We start from the raw sequence: 23,475 nt of genomic DNA, 5'->3' as shown, positions 1-23,475 counted from the left end.
AAAATTAATCAATTCCTCAATTTTTCTTTGCAATTTCAAACAGAACATAATCAAAGTAAAGGAGGATATTAAGGGGATATTTAGTGGATGATTTTTTTTATTTTTTTAATTTAATTCTATTTAGTGTTTTTTAAGGGGTCACTTTCACAATTCTTATTAACAGCATTGATAGAATTGTAGTAAAAAGTATAATAATGGTAAGAATGATCTAATCCCGTTTCTGCAGCATTTAACCCCCTTCACCAATTTTATTGTTTCTTTATCCTGGGAGGAGCTATTCCCTGCGCTCATTGTCGCCCCCTGCTGGATAACGCACATTGAATGGTTTGCAGACGAAAGGCAGTATAACACATATGTGCTGGTGTGGAAAGCGCGCCATGAAAACTGCTTTGAATTGCTTTGAAGCAGCTCACACAAATGCAGATGTTTCCTTTCTTACCTCAGCTGTATGGTGGAAGATGGCCATCTTTGATTGAAAAATAAAATAAAAATTTAGATACTCTGTCACAAGATGTCTATTCTGTATGTGTCTATTTGTAGCCATCCGGTGGTTGTGATGGGTATTGCAGCCAGTTTTGCAAACATGTAATATTTTATTAAATTTGTATCTTTAACCAAATTCATGCCAAATATGCAGTGTACAGCAGATATAATACTATAAAACCCAACTATCTGCAATTTCTTTTTTTCTGGAAAGTCTTTGATATTAATAATAAAATATTATGTAAAATGAACGTAATATATTTGCAGATAACCACATTTTTCATTGCACCAGCAGGAAATATGTCTTTTATATTTGAAATTACATATTTGATTCCAATATTAAAGGGGAAACTACATTTCAATAGATGGAGACTGGATCTCCTTTCACATCGCCAGCCCTAACCCCCAGGACCCATAAAGGGAGCAGTTAGCAATGCTGAACCATTGATCATAAATTCTGATCGCTGCTATGGGAAATGGAGTGCGTAATCTCAGAATATTACACTTTAATGGCCTTAATTAACAGCATGGTAAATTTAGCATGCAACATTAGGTGAAACTGGGCAGAAAAGTGCCCAAAGTGTCTTCTTTCAGGTCAGTTAAAAGGACCCGTAATTAAAAAGGTTCTTAACTGCAGATTAAGAGGCAAGTGGCTGCAGAAGATGTCGTGGAGGTGAAAGCTGCGTGTAATCACTGCAACAGGTCAGGTTTATTGCTGTGTATCCAGAGGGCACTGGGTCTCATGTAACGGTCTCAATTAATGACAGCACAATGCACTAAGAGCCTCTGCACACTCTCAATGTGAAGGCAGAGTATTTCCAGTGCAGCCTTAAGCCCCATGTTCTTTTTTTTTATACAGAGCTCCAATCCCCTGCATGAACATGATGAGACGATAGAATTATGTTACCACTAGAGGGAGTTCAGGAGATTACTGCATACAGATATATACAGCCACCACTAGAGGGAGCTCAGGAGATTACTACATACAGATATATACAGCCACCACTAGAGGGAGCTCAGGACATTACTACATACAGATATATACAGCCACCACTAGAGGGAGCTCAGGAGATTACTGCATACAGATATATACAGCCACCACTAGAGGGAGCTCAGGAGATTACTACATACAGATATATACAGCCACCACTAGAGGGAGCTCAGGACATTACTGCATACAGATATATACAGCCCCCACTAGAGGGAGCTCAGGAGATTACTACATACAGATATATACAGCCACCACTAGAGGGAGCTCAGGAGATTACTACATACAGATATATACAGCCACCACTAGAGGGAGCTCAGGAGATTACAAAAATTGGTAAAGAAAGTGGGGTGAGGGTAGAACCAACACAGCTCAACAGGTGTACTGTCATTTACACTAGAGAGTAGCATACATTATAACTCAAGTTTACACCATCTCATAGGTTATCTAGATTAGAATTATCTACCACATATTCTTCCAGAAGATGCACTAAATTTATTATTAAGAGTGTGTGCCCCTTAATCAGTTTGGTGCATCTTAATACAACTGACTTTAGTCATGTACGCACCCCAGGTAGAGCCCAGCCAAGAAATTATTTCACTGTATCCTTCACAATGGGAAATTAGTGTTTTTGACCTTCCCTCATGATATAAAAAGACACCAGGACTATTGGTGCACAGTACCCACAGGGGTCCAGAAGGTCCTGGGATGCCATGATGGATAATGGAGCTGTCAAATAATACAGTGGACTGATGAGTAGTCATAAGGGGAACCCAACCAGCCCCCCCCCCCCCCCCCCCGATTTCACGTAGATCCTTATTAGTCTGTGTGGCTAGAGATGAAGACCACTACCCTCATAAATACAGTGGAGTCACAACTACACGTGTCCTTCCTTACCTTAGCTCTAATTTGGTTCAGGACTCCCAATTTCTCATGAAACCAATTCCATACATTATCACAGCATGCTAGCAAAAGCCTTGACAGGCTGCAATTCACATCACACCCACCGGGTGGCTTCATATAGGCTCGCATAGCATATACATCTCATGATAGAGTATCGAAAAATCATGTTTTTTTTAAAAAGCTGGTCATCTTGTGACTCACGTCTGGGGATACATCCAGCCAAGATATAAGGTAAGGAAGGACGTATCTGTCTGAGTGTTTTTCCCTTACAAGTCTACTTTGCTCTGTGATAGATTTGTGCCATTTAAGCACAAAGAGGAGTGTATCGGTCCCCATACTCCATAGTGTCCTCTTCACAGTCTATATAAACCAACAAAAGGTCTAGAAGAGAAAAGGCAGGCTCGGAATAGATGTTCAAGGTTACTTGCAGTCAACATCTTATGTTGATTTTCGCAACCTTCACTAATTGCCTTTGAGCACCCTTAGAAGCAGTCAGACAAGCAGACCAAACCCCCCCACCACACACATAAAGGTGTAGAACAAGGGTTGCGTGTCAACAAGAAGCAAATTGCTCCCACCGAATACCGTCTGCCTTTCATGTTCTGCTTTGTTAAAGCTGCGAATGTTCCATTAGCGCAGAACAAATGACTTTCCAAACAGCAAACAAAAAAACGAGGCGGCTAATAGGGCGAGGGCCGCGCCTAATAAATGACTGCGTTAATCAACATCAGAAAATAGACTGAAAGTGGAAATTTACTCAGGTAATAAGAGCATTGTCATGAAAAGAACAACACCTAGATAAGGACTCAGATAATAGACGGGCAATAATTTCATCTGGAGGAGCACAACACAATGCACCACAGTCCATGAAGGCTCCAGTTCTAAGTAATGGGCTACCAAACATATAAATAATGGCAATTAATCAAAAAGTTACAAAAATAAGTAAAAGTTTCTCTTCTTTATGGTTGACACTTATCATGACCCACAGAGATCTAGTGGAAAAAGTTTTACCAAGAATCGTCTCTCTCTCCTTTCTCCCCTCGAGCATGACTCACACATTAGACATATATTGGTCTGATCCACCCATTTCCAGAAGACCAGTTGATTATTTAATGTAGATGGGGGACTCCCAACTCTCCAAATATGGTAGATGTTTGGGGACATAAGGATCAGGCAGTTGCTTTCCAACATGCTTAATCCTTCTGTTCTTGGGGAGATAAGTCAACACTAAAGTTATTGGCTTGCAAACGTAGGTTGTTTATAGGTAGGGGGATTGGGGGTCAGGAGAGATAGTTATCTGTTGGCCCCGCAGGTATTAGATGTGTATGGCCAGCCTACGACTCCTTGTGCAGCAGAATCCCCCCATCTCCATTTTAATCTCTCTGCAAAATGGCCAGGCTTGAAAAGTCATTCATTTAGCCAAGTAATACCCCTTCAGTGAGTTTTAAGATGATGATAGAGGAGACTAGTAGTGATGAGCGGCATAGGCAATATTCGAATTTGTGGCATTTCGCAAATTTTGGGTCGAATATTCGCCATAAATTCACAAATTTGAGAATTCGTGATCTCCAGTCATTGTTTACTTGATTGTGAAAACCGGCAATGTAATATATTCGCAATGAATTCGCTATTAGAATATTCAACACTATTCGCGAATACGAATATATAGCACTATATTATAAATATGTGTGAATTCTCGAAGTGGCCATAAATAAAAATTTGCGATTCGAATATTTGCGCTCAACACTAGAGACTAGGAGGAGATGAAGGAGAATCTGAGGATCTCGGGTTTTCAGAAGGTTTAGGTCTCATTCACACAACGTCAATAAATTGGTCAATGGGGCTATTCACATGGCTGTTATTTAATGTCCTATTTTTGGCCATTTTAAAAGCCAGAAGGACCCCCTAAAATATGACCGATTTTTATGGCAGTACAGACAAGAGCGCACCAGGGGTTAAAATAAACAAATTACAGCATAATATTTCAAGCATTTTCCCCTGCTGTAACACTCTCTACTCACTGGAGGCAGCAGGACCTGATGTGTGGTGATGTCACATGATCATGCTGGGAGCTCAGGTCCTGCTGCCTGTAGTGAAGAGCAAGTGTTCTTGCATGTGCTTTTGGCACAAGCAGAATGGGGACCACTAAAGGGGGCATTATTCCGACTTGGGAGTTTAAAGAGGCTATGAATTATACTGGGGGCCAAAATGGGAAATTTATCATCCTGGGGGGGGGCACTACTTGGGCCATTAACTATAATGGGGGGCACTGTGAGGGCCATAAATCATACAAGAGGGGAACGATGGGGGCCATTAATCATACTGGGCGGCACTATGGGGGCCATTTGATGTCCAGGAAGCATTAAAGGGGGCATTATATATATATTGTGAGGGCACTGCAGGGGTTGGGATGTTTAACAAAAAATAAAATAAAAAAAACTATAATAAATCAACCAGTTTAACCGCCATTAAAAATGGATAGATGGCCAGAAAATTGATTCACAAAATGTTGCAAAATGGGTATGAAAACTGACAGTATTTGTTTTTAATGGCTGTCATGCGGATGTACCCTTACTGTTGTCCTTATTATGGTGAGATTTGCCCGTTTTCAACTGGCAAGCCACAAGTTGGAGGCTAAGTTTAGAAGGTGGTGCTCATGAGTGCACATGCAGCGCTCCAGACCCAATGTTCTAAAACTGATATCCTCCAACTTTTAGGTCTACATTCGTTGGGAAACAACAACTTGGAAGTTGACGTCCACCTGTTGAAGACCCTCGATTGAATAAAAATGTAGAACATGGCGCTGAAGGTCTCAGTAGACTCTATTTCTGGAGGCATTTAAGTGAAGTCTATGGTGTTGTACAAGTGACGTTGCTCTCACGCGACCTCCGTTATCCGTCACATTGTTAGCCGCCACCTCAGTGCACGCAGTCTTAGGCCATGGCCGGCTTTGTGTATGCAGCTCGGCGTTCTTCTCAGCGACATAAAAGTTTCATCTTTTCCTCCTTGCACTGATCTATGCGCACCGCCGCCCTTTATAAGCAACCTAATGATTCTCATAATGATATTTATGCTTGCAATTAAAAAGAATCCATCCACATCTTGGAAAGATCAAGTGTATGGAAAGCTACTCATGGCGCTGAACAGGGGCCAGAGCTGCACACTTAAAATTCATTAACTCGCCCACATTAAGTCACTTAAATTTCCTGTTCACAGTCTATACACGATATAAAAAACCCAGTTTTGACAACTCATTTTAAGGAGCCAATTAAGAGGATATTCATTATTTTGACATCAGATTTTCCTTGGATACAGATTGAAAAGGAACGGTGCCAAAGGGGTTTCATTATAGGTGTGCGGAAAATGTGGAAAATGCCAATTCTTTCTGTTTCTGCAAAGATTACAAGTTGACAGATGACCCCTTTATGTCAAGGTTAAGATCTGTTACTAAACAGACCCCTTTGAATTAGGGTGCTCTAAAAAAAAAAAGAGCCAAATCGGTAGGTGCAAATGGACCCTCTAATCCCCCCTGGGGTGTCCAACAGGCGCAATAATGGGGCATGACCTTCCTTTCAATTAACCCACGTAGAAGCTCCAAAAGGCTTGGGCTTGACTACCAGGGTAGCAGACATGTAAACTGCGCTGGGATGAACCCTATAGCTTCTTTAGATGGTGCAGAAATAAAGCAGACAGTGCACATTTTTGCAGTAAGTCCATACTGTATACACATGAATGATGAAACATTGCATAATACATATTTACATGGACTATACACATGACGGTTGCATCACTCACAATGAGGGCACTTCACTCATGGCAGTTACAGTCTTTTGAAGGCACATTACATGTATAGATTCTCAGTCAGAGGAAGTCTGCATTTATGGTCCCAAGTGGGAACTCCCTGACCCAGCTCAAACCTCTTGGACTCAAAAGTCTTCACTTGAGGTCTCTGATCTCTTTGCAGCTTGTCACACTTAGACAGGGCTCCTGCTTCTTTTGTATTCCCCATAACATTGGTCCTTCTACAGCCCTACACCCTACTTGGCACCAAGCACTTTGGTGAGGTAGGAGACTTCCTCTCCTTCTGCATTCCCTGTGTTATTCTCACCTGCTGCAGCATGCCATTGTTTAGTGCTCACCAACAGCAGGACCATGTGGTCCACACTACATGGCTGTAGGCAGAACCCTTCCGCCACTTTGATTGGACCCAACCTAGTGTCCTTAATGAGCTTGGGATGTGCTAGTCATACAGTGGAGTGGCAGTGGATATGCATGAGCGCCTTTTATCGACGAATATAAGATCCTCATTTTGAGGAACAATAAGGGCCCAAGAGATTAGATCTCACCAGACACATACCCTATCAGATCAGCTCCACTCTGCTGTTTACTGTTGCTATATGGCTGGCACACTAAAGTCAATGGCCAACAATTATATTTGCCCTATTGCTTCTTACAATGCTCTTATTGCATCTTCCGGCCCCTTCAGTGAGAATGATACTGTAATTCAAGGACTCATATAACGGTATTACAGGGATCACTGTGGAGAATTCTTCATACGACCCAATATTATACAAGAGACGATGAGCATGTAGCTTGTCCAGAGCGTGCCGACAACCGGGGTAATTCTCCCTCTCCTGTTTCTTCCAGGTATTGTGTTTGTACAGGTTATTAAAAACTAAATTCACGTGGTATTTTCTACAACGGAGCAATCGAAAAACAATTACTTCTGTCTTCAGGGGAAACAGAAAAGAGCATTTCATCAACTTCATGGTTTAATAGTCTATATAAACTGTGCAGAATGTGTGGTTAAAGAGCAACTCAGGCATATTCTTCTATAAAGGGCAGTATTATAGTTATTATATTATTATATATAAAGCAGTATTATAGTAGATATATTCTTGTACATAGGAGGCAGTATTATAGTAGTTATATTCTTGTACATAGGAGGCAGTATTATAGTAGTTATATTCTTGTACATAGGAGCAGTATTATAGTAGTTATATTCTTGTACATAGAAGCAGTATTATAGTAGTTATATTCTTGTACATAGGAGCAGAATTATAGTAGTTATATTCCTGTACATAGGAGCAGTATTATAGTAGTTATATTCTTGTACATAGGAGCAGTATTATAGTAGTTATATTCTTGTACATAGGAGCAGTATTATAGTAGTTATATTCTTGTACATAGGAGCTGTATTATAGTAGTTATATTCTTGTACATAGGAGCAGTATTATAGTAGTTATATTATTGTACATAGGAGCAGTATTATAGTAGTTATAGTCTTGTACATAGGAGGCAGTATTATAGTAGTTATATTATTGTACACGAGAGCAGTATGATAGTAGTTATATTCTTGTACATAGGAGCAGTATTATAGTCATTATATTATTGTACATAGGAGGGCAGTATTATAGTAGTTATAGTCTTGTACATAGGAGCAGTATTATAGTAGTTATATTCTTGTACGTAGGAGCAGTATTATAGTAGTTATATCCTTGTACATAGGAGCAGTATTATAGTAGTTATATCCTTGTACATAGGAGCAGTATTATAGTAGTTATATTCTTGTACATAGAAGCAGTATTATAGTAGTTATATTCTTGTACATAGGAGCAGTATTATAGTAGTTATATTCTTGTACATAGGAGCAGAATTATAGTAGTTATATTCCTGTACATAGGAGCAGTATTATAGTAGTTATATTCTTGTACATAGGAGCAGTATTATAGTAGTAATATTCTTGTACATAGGAGCAGTATTATAGTACTTATATTCTTGTACATAGGAGCAGTATTATAGTAGTTATATTCCTGTACATAGGAGCAGTATTATAGTAGTTATTTTCTTGTACATAGGAGCAGTATTATAGTAGTTATATTCTTGTACATAGGAGCAGTATTATAGTAGTTATATTCTTGTACATAGGAGGCAGTATTATAGTAGTTATATTCTTGTACATAGGAGCAGTATTATAGCAGTTATATTCTTGTACATAGGAGCAGTATTATAGTAGTTATATTCTTGTACATAGGAGCAGTATTATAGTAGTTATATTCTTGTACATAGGAGCAGTATTATAGTAGATATATTATTGTACATAGGAGCAGTATTATAGTAGTTATAGTCTTGTACATAGGAGGCAGTATTATAGTAGTTATATTATTGTACACGAGAGCAGTATGATAGTAGTTATATTCTTGTACATAGGAGCAGTATTATAGTCATTATATTATTGTACATAGGAGGGCAGTATTATAGTAGTTATATTCTTGTACATAGGAGCAGTATTATAGTCATTATATTATTGTACATAGGAGAAGTATTATAGTAGTTATATTCTTGTACATAGGAGCAGTATTATAGTAGTTATATACTTGTACATAGGAGCAGTATTATAGTAGTTATATTCTTGGACATAGGAGGCAGTGCTATGCTATTTATGACACCTTTTGAACATAGGGCAGTAATATAGTTTTTATATACTTGACTATGGGTATCATTATAAGGATAGTTATTTATTAAAAAAAATTTGAGCTAGAAAAAGTATTCCACTTTCTTTGTTAGAGCAATGTCTCTATGGGTTGAAAAAAGGTTGTAGCACTGAAACCGTCACAAGGTATGTTAAACCTATTAAAAATTATATTTTATGATGCTTTTTTGTAGTGTCATTATCCCTATTGATATATTTATATTATGTCAGTGATTTGTTGAAAATAAAGTTGTCCTACTGTGTAACGTTTGTGGCGATACAGTGTTTAGGTCAAAAATGTTTACCATTATGTTAATCCATTCCATTCCATTATGTAATACCGTCTAGATCAGGGTTTCTCAACTCTGGTCCTTGGGACCTGTTACATTCCCGCGGGTGTGAACCCACTGTGCCTTGTGTCCTACCTCCTCTAAGGGTGTTGTGTAAGTGAACCCCTTGATCTTCACAGTACCCCTGATGGTAGGGATAGACTTTCCCGAGGGGTACACCAGGTCGCTACCTCTTGAGGAGGATTGGCACACAAGACAGTTGGTCCAGGCAGACCAGGAGGTACCTGAGCAAGGTACCAGAGGTACAGACGTAGTCAGCAGGCTAGGATTGGTCAGTGAGGTCACATGATCTAACCGATAAAGCACAGGAAGTGACACGCCCCGGCCCTAAAGGAAGTGCTGCAGGGAACAAGCAGGCAGAATGCTGAGGCCAAGGCTGAATGCAAACTCTGGAGCGGATCCTAGAACAGTACCTACAGAGTCTAGGACTGCAGCAGTGAATGGGGAAGCACTGGTGGCAGATCATCACTGAACACGGCGCCCGGGACCATGGCGGTAAACAGGGGAACTGCGTCACACAGCAGCCACTGTTACAGTACCCCACCCTTCTTGAGTCCACGATGAGACAGAAACCTTTTTACCAAGTTCGGAGAATGAATGTTCTCCTCTGGTTCCCAAGACCTCTCCTCAGGACCAAAGCCTTTCCAGTCCACAAGATAGTAGGTCTTCTTTCCATGCTTCTTGATGTCCAGGATGTCTTTGACCTTAAATATCTCACCAGAATCTCCAGATACCAGAGTTGGAGCCGTCGAAAAGTGATTAAGGACTACTGGTTTTAGTTAGGACACGTGGAAGGCATTAGGAATACTCAGAGAGAGAGAAGCAGATGTGACTTATATGTCACTTCGTTGATCCTCCTCAATACTTCAAAGGGTCCAAGGAACCTAGGAGCAAACTTGAAACTGGGAAACCTTTAAGCGGATATTTTTAGAGGAAAGTCGTACCTTATCTTGTGACGAGAACTCAGACAGTTTTCTTCTTTTCTTGTCTGCATTCATTTTCATGGGAGTTGTTGATGCAGTCCTTGGTGTCACTCACGACAAATCAAAAAAAAAATCCCTAAAAGAGGAATCTGCAGCTGGTATCCCAGAAGATGTAAGAACAGGGATAAGGAGTACAAGGGTGTTGTCCATAAATGAGAAAGAATGGCGAGGATCCAGTAGACTCACTAGAGTGGTTGTTATAGGAAAACTCAGCCCAAGGTAGTATTTGTACCCAGTTGTCATGTTGGGCTAAAACAAAATGCAGGAGATAGTTCTCTAATATTTGATTGACCCGCTCTACTTTCACGTTGGTCTGGGGATGATAACCGGAACAGAAGTCCAGCTCAATTTTGAGCATCCAGCAAAGAGCTCTCCAGAGCTTAAAGGTAAACTGGACTCTGCAATCGGAAACAATATGCCAAGGTAGACCATGCAAGTGGAATATGTGTTTCACCAACAGTTTAGCAAGTTTAGTAGCCAAGGGCAGTCCAGCCAAAGGAACAAAGTGCGCCCTCTTGGAGAACCGGTTCATGACAACTCAGATAGCTGTACATCTGGCAGAAGAGGGCAGATTCGTAACAAAGTCCATGGCAATGTGTTGCCATGGGGCATCAGAAACAGGAAGAGGTAACATCCTGGGTGGTTTGGTCTTGGAGTCTTTTTTCTGAGCACAGACGGTGCAGGCAGACACATCCTTAGGCAGTGTGGGCCACCAGTAGTGGCGAGACAAAGTTCTGAGGTCTTGCGGATTCCTGGCTGACCAGACAGTTTGGAGTTGTGCCCCCAAGCTAGAATACATTTTCTCTTGGCAGATGGCATGAATGTCTTTTACCAGGACAGAAGCCACTGTGATCAAGCGAGCAGGATCTACAATGTACTGGGGCTCCTCCTGCTGGTCGCAGAAGTCAAATGTCCGAGACAGAGCATCCGCCTTGATGTTCTTCTCGGCCGGGCGAAAGCGAAGCTCAAAATCAAAACATCAGAAGAAGAGTGCCCATCTGGCTTGGCGAGGGTTTAGACGCTGGGCCATCTGCAGATATGTAAGTTTCTTGTGGTCGGTGAAGATTATCACCGGATGCTGGGCCCCCTCCAATAGATAACACCACTCCTCCAAGGCAAGTTTTATGGCCAGAAGCTCTCTATCTCCTATACAGTAGTTCCCCTTAGCAGGGGAGAAGAGCTTGGAGAAAAATCCACATGTAAACATCTTGCCCTTGGAACCTTTCTGTAGTAAAACAGCACTGGCTCCTATGGAGGAGGCATATACTTCTAAAAATAATTGGCAGGAGACATCGGGATGTCGCAGAACAGGTGCAGAAGCAAAGGACCTCTTTAACTGGACGAAGGCAGCGTTGGCCTCAGTAGTCCAGACTCTGGTGTTCACCCCTTTGTTATTAAAGGGGTTGTCCGAGTTATTATTTTGTTCTTTCTATGTCCCTAACTAGGCAAATATAAAAACTTTACAATTAACTCACTTTATCTGCAGTGCCTGGTTTATCAGATTTGACGGAGCGTCACTGATAAAGTTTGTTTACAAGCCTGTAAACGAGAAGTCACTGTGCTGGCCACACCCCCCTTCACTGCCATCTGCTCTCTCCTAGGATTCTTAACCCCTTCAGCTGCACAGACTGGGTAGCTACAGGCAGTGACAATTCTGGGCACAGAAGCTGACAGACTAGAGAAAGCATTGCACAAGAAGGTAGGGGGAAGATCCTGTGTGTCTTAGCAGTGTCATTATACAGGGGGGACTTGTAGTTCTACACTTACAAGTTGCTGTTGATTCTCCCAGCACTCAGGGCAGCTCTTGTATCCACTCCCTTAGCAGTGCCATTATACAGCTGGGACTTGTAGTCCTACACATACAACATGCTGCAGAGTCTCCCAGCAGGCAGACATGTCAGTCAGGGCAGCTCTTGTAGCCACTCCCTTAGCAGTGCAGGGGGAGGGGCAGAGATTGTTTTTATTGCATGTAAACAAAGGGCCAGAAAAGAACCAGGGAAATGAGGAAATATATTTTTTTTTTGCATAAAACTTGTTTAGCTTAGTTATATATTGCTGCCCATCAGATTTTCAGTGCTATATATTTTTTTTTAATAACTCGGACAACCCCTTTAAGAACCAAGATCGGAGATGTAACAGTTGAAAAATTCGGGATGAACTGATGACAGAAATGAGCAAATCCAAGGAAGCACTGTATAGCACGAAGACCCTGTGGGCAGCTCCAGTCCATTGCTGCTCCATTCAAATTTTTCAGGATCCATCTGCAACCCTGCATCCAAGGTGATGTATCCGAGAAACGGTACGGTGGACTTTTCAAAGATGCATTTCTCGAGTTTGGCATAAAGTCGATTCTCTCTCAACCGCTGTAAAACTAAAATTACATGCTTCCGGTGAGTGGTCAAATCTGGAGAATAGATCAGTATATCGTCCAGGTGCACTATCACGCAGACAAAGAGCGGGTCCCGTAAGATATTGTTTACCAACTCCTGAAATACTGCGGGAGCATTGCACAGACCAAAGGGCATGACGAGATACTTGAGTGTTCAAAGCAGTCTTCCACTCATCAACCTTTCGAATGCGGATAAGGTTGTATGCGCCGCCCAGGTCGAATTTTGTGAATACCTTACCTCCCCGGATCCTGTCAAAGAGTTTGGAGATTAGCGGAAGAGGGTATTGGTTCTTGACTGCAACCTTATTCAGACTTTGATAGTCGATACAGAGCCATAAGGATCCATCTTTTTTCTGCACAAAGAAGAACCCAGCACCAGCTGGTGAAGTAGATTTATGAAGAAAAAAAAAAACTCTTGATATTCTCTTTGATGTAATCAGACATCGCTTGGGTCTCGGGAAGTGAGAGTGGGTAGACTCGACCACGAGTGGCACCAGGCAGACAGTCAATCAGACAATCATATGGACGATAAGGAGGCAGGGTCTCGGCCTCTTTCTTTCTGAAGACATCTGCAAAAGTGGGATACTGCTGCGGAAGTCCAGGCAGGTCTTCAGGTACAGTAGGCGAGGATGCAGGTCAGACCTCTGATAAGCAGGTGGACTTGCAGGATGATCCCCAATGCAGAATCTTACCGGAGTGCCAGTCCAGAACTAGAGTGTGCTGACACAGCCAGGGAAGACCAAGGATAACCAGATTCATGGATGCTGGCAGCACATAGAAGGAGATCATCTCTGAATGCAGAACCACTATCTGCACTTAAGGGGCATAGAAACAGAAAGCAAAGGTTCAGGGAGTGGCAGTCCACTGACAGAGGTCTTTCTAGACAGATGGTAGGGAGCCGGTACTGATGGACCAGAGCTTGCTGGATGAAGGTACCGGCTAACCCAGAGTCCAAGAATGCAGTCACAGACAGTGTGACTCCCTTGTGAGACTCACCGGAACTGCAAGTTTCTGAGAGGACTTCTTGTCTAGGACCACCTCCCAGAACACCGCCAGTTGAGCTTCATCTTTCCATGCAAGTTTGGCAGCCAGAGTATGAAACTGGATGGCGAGGGGAACACCAGGTCGCTACCTCTTGAGGAGGTTTGGCACACGAGGCAGCTGGTCCAGGCAGACCAGGAGGTACCTGAGGTACAGATGTAATCAGCAAGCTGTGTCGTAACCAGGAGCAACAGTGCAGGACCAAAAGATGAGGCAGAGGCGAAGTCAAACAAGCAATAGGTCAAGGCAGGAGGCACAGGTACAGGTCAGACAGTCTGGTTTGGCAACAGGAGAGTCAAGGCAAGCAGGCAGAGATCAAAAAGGTAGCGGAGTCCAGAAACACAAGCACAAGTTAGGTACACAGGAACACAAGCAGAGATAACAGCAACCTAGCAGGACACAAGGACATTGACGCTTAGGCATCTGGGAAGGGGGCTAAGCCACTTATATACATGCAGGAAGGCTAGGATTGGTCAGTGAGGTCACATGTTCTAACCCATAAAGCACAGGAAGTGACGCGCCTTGAGGAAGTGCTGCAGGGAACAAGCAGCAAGCATGCTGAGGCCAGGACTGAAAGGAAACTGTAGAGCGGATCCCAGAACAACAGTACCTACAGAGCCCAGGACTGCAGCGGTGAATGGAGAAGCACTGGTAGCAGATCACCGCTGAACACTGCGCCCGGGACCGTGGTGGTAAGCAGGGGATAAGTGGCGCACAGCAGCCGCTGTTAGAGGACCCATCTACCAGTCATGTTTTCAGGATTTACTTAGTATTGAGCAGGTGATATGATTAGTGTCCATGTCCATGCATCAGGACTTACCACAGGTATTCATTCTGTGGGATATTCTCAAATCCTGACCGGTAGGTGGGTCCCGAGGACTGCAGTTGAGAAACCCTGGTCTAGATGATATCATCTTTTAGATGCCCTAATTTGGAGAACCCTGTTATCCATGTACTGGAAATAAATGATTGTTTGTTTCATAGTATTGTACACCAACTGACAGGAAAGTTTTAATTTGACCATAATGATCATGATTATCCAATCACCTCTAGCTGAAGTCCTCTACCCCCAAAAAATATTAAATCTTCTTCCTCGCAGTCATTGACAAAACGTTATCTTCAGAAATACTTTTAATGGGAATCAACAGTCGTCTTCATCAAAATTTCATTTTGTTACTATTCCCAATTGATTTTCTGATTGGAGAAGTCACCATATACAAGCTTGACTGTGGACCGAATGTTTACTGAATAAATAGCTGCGAGATCCTGAGATACGTCACCTCGTTCTTTAACACTGAGGATTGTTTGTGCTTCTCAGAAAGAAAATACATTCTCCCCGGGAATAATCTGTCTGATATTGACATGCATCAGATAGACCCGACCAGCGAAAACTAATGACCCTGTCATTTCAGTGCCACAACCAGTCAGTCAATTCACAACTGAATAAAGTTATTTTTATATTCTTGTTCTCTCGGTCGGTGGTCTGGTTCTACAAACTATGAAGCCAGAAATAGACATTTCAAAAAGTTGACCGAAGCAATTGACAGTGCATGGTGAAGCCACAAAATTGTAGTGTTTTGGATGGTGGTGACCATTGGTTGGGTGTTTTTTTGAATTGTGGAATGGGATTTTTTACTGAAGGTTGAGATTCAACCATTGAAACCTTTCATAGCTTGGTGCACCATGGTCTCCACTCAGAGGTGAGTTGACCATGATAGTGCGACCTCTTTCATTTTGAGATATGGGAATAAACATGTGTGAGCTGTGTTTATGTGTTTCCCTTTCTTCCCTCCCAATGATGTCAAAATACATGAAAAGGACACCAGCCTAGCCCTAACCCTCAGCCTGGTCTACTCTCCACTTGTCTAAAATTGTGGTACTTGTAGGTAAAAGAAGCTCTACAGAGTGTTACATGGTGTCTGGAAAAGCAAGTGAGGTATATCTCAACCAGAATGCTCTGATGGGTGAGCTAAAAAGAATCCAGGAAAGCTGGGTTGCTTCAGCAAAGTGTAGTGTGCTGAGGCACTTTTCTTTAAAGTGCTGTATGGGCTTTTTATGAAATGGTGGGTAGGCTGGAAGTGGGAGTTACCATTCCCTCCCCACTCCAGTACAACTATTCCCCCTAGCCCAAGGCAAACCCAGGTGTAGCTACTAGGATCATTGCTGGAGGAATAAAAACTGAGCTGAGAGCCTCATTCAGTGTTTGTGTTAGGAGAGCTTGATCGTGTGTTTTGTAGTACCTAGGTGAGGTAAACTTCTGTATAGTTAGCGCCTGGGTGGGCAAGGTATTTTCAGTATATGGTGTATTTTGCCATGGAATCATACAAGTGACTGTAAAACTTGAATGTCATTATCTTGTGTTGGATGGAAAATAAAATGTGTTGGTCTTTTAAACTGCTAAAGTCTGTGAAAGTCTGTCATTGCCGACCCCAAACTCTATTCCCAGATTGCAGCAAGGGTTATCTCAAGGGTCGTACTGGCTCACCAGAGTTCCAGAGGATCCTTCAGGGAACCCAGATTCTGACACAATATTGGGCACTAAAGGGCCATCAGATGACAACCACATCTAGAGGTGACTTTAGAGCAATCATTTGACACTAAAGGTGGTAAAACACATTAATGTTGACCAAATCCACTGATCTCGGGGAACTGGTCAACTGTCGAGGACCTTTCATCTATCCTTGAAGGCTGATGTTGAGGTAATGTACTATCCAGCATTGGGATTTCAACATGCATAATCCATTTAGTACTTAATAGAGATTAGAGATATAATCTATCCCTGAAGGTCTCCGCTGAGCCAAGTGTGCATACCTATGGGGTGTCCTTTCCTCTGGTCAACACAGGAGCCCAATCTGACATTGTTCACCTTGTTTATGAAGAACAAGGATGAGGTCTATGTAACGTAAGACTTCACACCAGGTTTATGGGCTACCTCAGTGGTACACATGCCCATAGTGGATTTCAGCCTGTTGTTTTAGTGGTTAGCCTTGTAGCTCAGAGTTCAAATCTGACAAAGGTCAACATCTCTGTGGAGTGGGCATATTCTGCATGAAGTCTGCACTGATTCCCTTCCATGAAAACTCCAAAACTCATATTAAAATAAGGCAACAAATGGCCGTCTGTTATAATGGTAGATCTGGTGCCTAAATCGGCTGTTATTACAGTTAAAGTCTGTTTTGTTTGTGTGTTAACCTTCAAGAGCTTGGCCTCGGGCCATTTAATGGCCAACCATTAGTTCCACATGACAACGGCAACTTCTGCCCGACTAGTGAAATTTAACAGATGTATAACGAAGATCCCTGGTATTATATGAGGACATGAATACCGCATGTCAGCCCGGACACAATGCATATTTATAATGTCCCCCGTCAATGACGATAATAATTTGGCCTTTTACAATAAATGTGGAAAATGTCCTCTGACCGCTGGCCCAGAACTGGAACCAAGTGCAGAATTTTTTCTTGGATGTCCAAACAGGAATGTTCCGATAAGGCTGAATAATAGAAATAAAAGTAAATTATAGCTCCAGCAGTTAACCTCTTCAGTGCAGTAAAACCCAATTGTCACCATTTTGTTTAGAAAAGTTTGTCCTACTTGTCCAACAAAAAAAGACTTCAATGCAAATATGAAAATTATGACTTTTGTGCACCTTTAGGGTTTAATGGGTAAAAGGCTTCATATCCTCTCCTCTCAACAACCCCTGTCCATGTCTTAGCAGGCCACACACATTGGTGGATGAACAGTAGAGGTAGTCCATGAGGCTGCTTTTGAGCACTTGGAGGAAAGGGGCCCAGATTTGATTTACAAGGGTTCATGTTTCCTGGTGCAAACGTTCAAAAGTGGCCCCTCCTGTCCCCACTACCTACAGCAAGACTAAAATCTCATCCGGGATATATTGGCCCACATTTATTAAGGCAAGTCAGACTTGTCAGAGTAAATTGCGCCAAATTCATCACAAAGGGCATACCTCCTATTTTGGATGATCTTAAATTGCAAAATTAAATCTACACCTGAGAAGGTTGAAGTATTAATACTAGTGTTGAGTGAATTGAAGTTTGCAAAGTGGAATTCGATTAGAATTTCAGGGAAAATTTGATTCACTGTGAAGCCGAATTTCCTCGCGCTTCGTGGTAGTTAATCAATTTCCTCTCAAATTGTGGTAAAAAAAATCACCTTATCCATTTCTGCACGAAGAGTCCACAGTGGCCATTTTTATTTAAGTTTCCTGTGCAAAATCTCATGTGCACTGACGTATGATGTCACCACATCAGCCAGAGCGATGACATCATGCACTGCGCTAGTATTCGGGTTGGGTCTTCAATCAAGATGGCCACGGTGGACTCTTCACGATCAAATGGATAAGGTGATTCTTTGAATATACTTTTTTTTCAAAACAGATTAACCCCTGACAGCCCTCAATGGTTATCTCAGATGCCGCAAACGGTGATAAACACAAGATCGCTGTTCCCCATCTTTGTGCCCGCTACCCACAAAGAAATGCGCTTCGTGGAAAAGTAATTCATCACAAAGCAAATTTCTTTGTGAAATTTGGCGAAGCAGCCGAATCGAATTTTTGATAACTTTGTTCATTTCTAATTAATCCATCAGTCAAAAAGTTTTAAGCCACACCCCTTGTATTGTGATGCAGACAAATAGTTTTGGATGGATTAGTTGGGGTTAAACATTTTGACTCTGACCCTGTAGGAACTTAGGTGTTGGACTTAGGTCCACCCCTAGCTCAGTCAGTGTCTAGCAGATGAAGTGAGAAGGAGCTACATGTGCTCACTCCTCAGGGAACTAGGTCTGAACTCCAGAAAATCACTATCACTGAGAGATCCCCCGAGACAAAACCATCTCTACTCTACAGTAGTCTAGGGAAAGAGAAAAGGAAAAACCTAGCAGGTCCAGAATCTCCATGGCCGAGCATTAGAATCGGTCAGTAAGGTATCAGCTTTTTTAGGCTGACAGAGATGTTACTGCAGAGAGAGGGACATTGCTAACACCTTTTATTCTTGTACATGGCCCAAACCCACCCCATCTTAATCCTGTTGTTGACACTACTGGTTGGTCCAATCCTATTAGGTAGGTAAAACCTAAACAAGGGGGCCACCATAGAGAGGGTCCCTGTTTTGATTTTAACAATGGAACCTACATTTTTTTGGAAGTCGAAGCAGAGAGGCACAAAAAATAAGCAAGTCTCTCTCTCTGGTTGACCTACCCTTTCTATAAATCAAAAGGAATTTTTTAACGTTTTATCTTTTTTTTTCTATTTATAATAAAAAAGGAAAATAAATCAATAAAGACATATATACAATAAGATAAAATCCAATGTTTATATAAAATTATACAATAAAATAATGTTGCAAAAGAGCTGCTCAAAATAATTGAAGGTTTGCAAGAAGATTATTTGCCTTTTGCACCAAGCATCTGAGAGTCACATCAAGGTCTGATGATGGTCATATCGGAGAGGTGGTCTGGTCCATCAGAATGAGACGCTTATCTCTTGTAATAAACATAACAGTCAAAAACACAGAGCAGCTAGAGAAGAATCGGGCAACTCTCCCCCCTCTACACCACCACCCAAATGTAACAGGAATTTCATAGATGACTCCAGCACCATGCAGAATTGTCTTTAGAAGAAGGAACCTAGAAGTAGAGGTGACTGGATGGAGGATTAGGAAAGCAACAGAATCGATTGTGATGTGGATATAATACACTCACCTAAAGAATTATTAGGAACACCTGTTCTATTTCTCATTAATGCGATTATCTAGTCAACCAATCTCATGGCAGTTGCTTCAATGCATGTAGGGTTGTGGTCCTGGTCAAGACAATCTCCTGAACTCCAAACTGAATGTCAGAATGGGAAAGAAAGGCGATTTAAGCAATTTTGAGCGTGACATGGTTGTTGGTGCCAGACGGGCCGGTCTGAGTATTTCACAATCTGCTCAGTTACTGGGATTTTCACGCACAACCATTTCTAGGTTTTACAAAGAATGGTGTGAAAAGGGAAAAACATCCAGTATGTGGCAGTCCTGCCTTGTTGATGCTAGGGGTCAGAGGAGAATGGGCCGACTGATTCAAGCTGATAGAAGAGCAACGTTGACTGAAATAACCACTCGTTACAACCGAGGTCTGAAGCAAAGCATTTGTGAAGCCACAACACGCACAACCTTGAGGCGGATGGGCTACAACAGCAGAAGACCCCACCGGGTACCACTCATCTCCACTACAAATAGGAAAAAGAGGCTACAATTTGCACGAGCTCACCAAAATTGGACTGTTGAAGACTGGAAAAATGGTTTCTTGAACATGACAATGAGTTCACTGTACTAAAATGACCCCACAGTCACCAGATCTCAACCCAATAGAGCATCTTTGGGATGTGGTGGAACGGGAGCTTCATGCCCTGGATGTGCATCCCTCAAATCTCCATCAACTGCAAGATGCTATCCTATCAATATGGGCCAACACTTCTAAAGAATGCTATCAGCACCTTGTGGAATCAATGCCACGTAGAATTAAGGCAGTTCTGAAGGCAAAAGGGGGTCCAACACAGTATTAGTATGGTGGTCCTAATAATTCTTTAGGTGAGTGTATATCATCAGGTGATCAAACTATTTTAGAAATGCAAATAACACAAGATCAGAGCAAACACCAAACAAGCCATCTCAGGACCTAGGATAAAAAAAAAATAACTCTTGAACTTTATATAGTATCGTATTTATATTCCTGTACATTGGAGGCAGTATTATAGTAGTTATATTCTTGTACATAGGAGCAGTATTATAGTAGTTATATTCTTGTACATAGAAGCAGTATTATAGTAGTTATATTCTTGTACATAGGAGCAGTATTATAGTAGTTATATTCTTGTACATAGGAGCAGTATTATAGTAATTATATTCTTGTACATAGGAGGCAGTATTATAGCAGTTATATTCTTGTACATAGGAGGCAGTATTATAGTAGTTATATTCTTGTACATAGGAGGCAGTATTATAGCAGTTATATTCTTGTACATAGGAGCAGTATTATAGTAGTTATATTCCTGTACATAGGAGCAGTATTATAGTAGTTATATTCTTGTACATAGGAGGCAGTATTATAGTGGTAGTATTCTTGTACATAGAAGCAGTATTATAGTAGTTATATTCTTGTACATAGGAGCAGTATTATAGTAGTTATATTCTTGTACATAGGAGGCAGTATTATAGTAGTAGTATTATTGTACATAGAAGCAGTATTATAGTAGTTATATTCTTGTACATAGGAGCAGTATTATAGTAGTTATATTCTTGTACATAGGAGGCAGTATTATAGTAGTTATATTGTTGTACATAGGAGCAGTATTATAGTAGTTATATTTTTGTGCGTAGGAGCAGTATTATATTAGTTATATTCTTGTACGTAGGAGCAGTATTATAGTAGTTATATTCTTGTACATAGGAGGCAGTATTATAGTAGTAGTATTCTTGTACATAGAAGCAGTATTATAGTAGTTATATTCTTGTACATAGGAGCAGTATTATAGTAGTTATATTCTTGTACATAGGAGGCAGTATTATAGTAGTAGTATTCTTGTACATAGAAGCAGTATTATAGTAGTTATATTCTTGTACATAGGAGCAGTATTATAGTAGTTATATTCTTGTACATAGGAGGCAGTATTATAGTAGTTATATTGTTGTACATAGGAGCAGTATTATAGTAGTTATATTTTTGTGCGTAGGAGCAGTATTATAGTAGTTATATTCTTGTACGTAGGAGCAGTATTATAGTAGTTATATTCTTGTACATAGGAGGCAGTATTATAGTAGTAGTATTCTTGTACATAGAAGCAGTATTATAGTAGTTATATTCTTGTACATAGGAGCAGTATTATAGTAGTTATATTCTTGTACATAGGAGGCAGTATTATAGTAGTAGTATTCTTGTACATAGAAGCAGTATTATAGTAGTTATATTCTTGTACATAGGAGCAGTATTATAGTAGTTATATTCTTGTACATAGGAGGCAGTATTATAGTAGTTATATTGTTGTACATAGGAGCAGTATTATAGTAGTTATATTTTTGTGCGTAGGAGCAGTATTATAGTAGTTATATTCTTGTACGTAGGAGCAGTATTATAGTAGTTATATTCTTGTACACAGGAGCAGTATTATAGTAGTTATATTCTTGTACATAAGAGCAGTATTATAGTAGTTATATTCTTGTACATAGGAGGCAGTATTATAGTAGTTATATTCTTGTACATAGGAGCAGTATTATAGCAGTTATATTCTTGTACATAGGAGCAGTATTATAGTAGTTATATTCTTGTACATAGGAGCAGTATTATAGTATTTATATTCTTGTACATAGGAGCAGTATTATAGTAGTTATATTCTTGTACACAGGAGCAGTATTATAGTAGTTATATTCTTGTACATAGGAGCAGTATTATAGTAGTTATATTCTTGTACATAGGAGCAGTATTATAGTAGTTATATTCTTGTACATAGGAGCATTCTTCTTTCTCTACTCAAGTTCGTTCTTCTTCATGATATCCACAATTTCATAATTATTTTTGGGCTCAAAACCTCATTTTAAAGTTATGCCATTTTCCATGTTGTACTGTTTATTGTCTTTTCTTCTATTTTGTTTCCAAACTACACCTTAAAATCTTTCCTTTACCACCTGTAGGCCATAGATCTTACCAGTCTTTCCTTCCAGAAAGCTGAGGGTCTTCTACATCTCATCCCATCTCATTACCCTTTCTTCCTCACCCCTTCCCTTGTTTTGAGCGCCACTCATCCCTTATCTTTCCACTCTCTCTCTCTCTCTTTTTTTTTCAATTCCATTAGTGAGAGCAGATAATAAGTTGTGAAACCAAGTGGAACTTCATTTTTGAAACCGCATACTTGCTTTGGAACCCATTATGCTCGATAGTGAGGAATGAAAGAAATCATAATTATCAGGCCACTAAAATACATGAAACATAAAATTTGTCAAGGAAAGTAATTGAAATTATTGGTGCAGTTGGCTCTTATGCAGAGCCGACCCGGCGCGATAATGAACAGGTTATTGGTAATGTTTAGCAATTCTAATGAGGTCCAAGGTGACTCCATGCCACCCAAGTCAGCAACTCTATGCTCCGTGTCCAATCATCTGTCCATTGTGGAGTCGTCATTGTGGGTTACACTGAATTAACATGGCAGCTACCTCAGTCTAATGCAGGGGTCAGCCATAGCCAACACTCTAACTGTTCCCAAACTACAACTCTCAGCATGCACACTGATTAACTGTTCCTGAATTTCCCATTGATACTAATGTAACATGCTGGAAATTGTAGTTTCACAACTTTCGGAATACCTAAGGTTTCTAACCCCTTGTCTAATGGATCTACTCTGTTGCTAACTTGTAACTAGTACAGGGCACGTAGCTCTGAATTTCCTGCTTACCTTCACACAGTATATTATAAAAATGTCAGCCTGCCACCACTAGGGGGAGATCAGTGCTTAGAAATGCACATAGTCACCACTAAACTCAATACAAGCTGTAAAAAATAGATTTTAATGAGCTCCCCCTAGTGTTGGCTGCAGGAAATTGCTGTGATTTTAAGTTGAGAAGCAGATGGAGCTCTGCTTTAGGTCCCTAATCACCACCCATAACATCGTTGTGTTCTACCTCACTGGATCCTGGTTATTTGGGAATCGTATGGTATGGTTATTGGGATACAGTATTGTGCTACTGCAGTATATGGGCTCTGTATGGCGCACTATAGAAGTTCTGACTAGGGATGAGCGAACTCGAACTGTATAGTTCGGGTTCGTACCGAATTTTGGGGTGTCCGTGACACGGACCCGAACCCGGACATTTTCG

The sequence above is a fragment of the Bufo gargarizans genome, chromosome 3 (assembly GCF_014858855.1).
Source record: "Bufo gargarizans isolate SCDJY-AF-19 chromosome 3, ASM1485885v1, whole genome shotgun sequence".
Lineage (NCBI taxonomy): Eukaryota > Metazoa > Chordata > Amphibia > Anura > Bufonidae > Bufo > Bufo gargarizans.
The sequence above is the reverse complement of the archived record's forward strand: the minus strand, read 5'-3'. Positions refer to the sequence as shown.